At 43.9% G+C, this 720-nt stretch overlaps 1 protein-coding gene across 1 annotated transcript in view; it reads left to right on the forward strand.

Annotated features, from left to right (window-relative positions):
* LOC106870067 (zinc finger protein 420-like) overlaps positions 1-720 on the forward strand; it is a 20300-nt gene that overhangs the window by 5056 nt on the left and 14524 nt on the right. The gene's annotated exons all lie outside the window — the stretch shown is intronic.

The raw sequence follows: 720 nt of genomic DNA on the forward strand, positions 1-720 counted from the left end.
CACTAACCACTCTGCAGAATGGACTTGGTGTTTTTTGCGTGGCACAAGGACAAGCGAGGTCAGTTATGGCAGGATTTTTACAGCTGGATACCCTTCCCAACACCAACCACTTTACAGTGTGAATTGGGTGCTTTTTAAGTGGCACCTGCACTGACAGGGTCTCCAAGTACCTTACAAGACAAAAAATTTTAAGAGCGGAGGAGGCATTGAAGGAGGTGATGATGAAAAGGTTACAGTGAGACAGAAATAGGTGTCTTGCTGTAGAGGAAGTACAAGGTTACCTGGCCGGAGAGAGAAAGATCAGGAATGAAGACAGAAACAGGTGTGTTACCGCAAAGAAAATATACGGTTGCCCAACCTGTGGGAAGTGCAGGAAGATGGGGGGAGACCGCAGGATGGAGATGGTGGCAAAAGGTCGGGCATACTCACAAGGAATGGGGATCAGAGTATAAATGAGATGGTCGAGTAAAGAAAGAGAGAGAGATAGATGATGTCTACCGATAGAATAAGTACTAGGCTTACAAAGAATAAGTCCTGGAGTCGATTTGATTCGACTAAAGGCGGTGCTCCAGCATGGCCGCAGTCAAAATGACTGAAACAAGTAAAAGAGTATGTGTACAATATTGAAATATGAGCTACATGCGCACGCAAATATAGCCTTAATTGTAATTAAAAATCAATTCCTCGTCCTACACACACACATATATAGATACATGTGTG

The sequence above is a fragment of the Octopus bimaculoides genome, chromosome 14 (assembly GCF_001194135.2).
Source record: "Octopus bimaculoides isolate UCB-OBI-ISO-001 chromosome 14, ASM119413v2, whole genome shotgun sequence".
Classification (NCBI taxonomy): domain Eukaryota; kingdom Metazoa; phylum Mollusca; class Cephalopoda; order Octopoda; family Octopodidae; genus Octopus; species Octopus bimaculoides.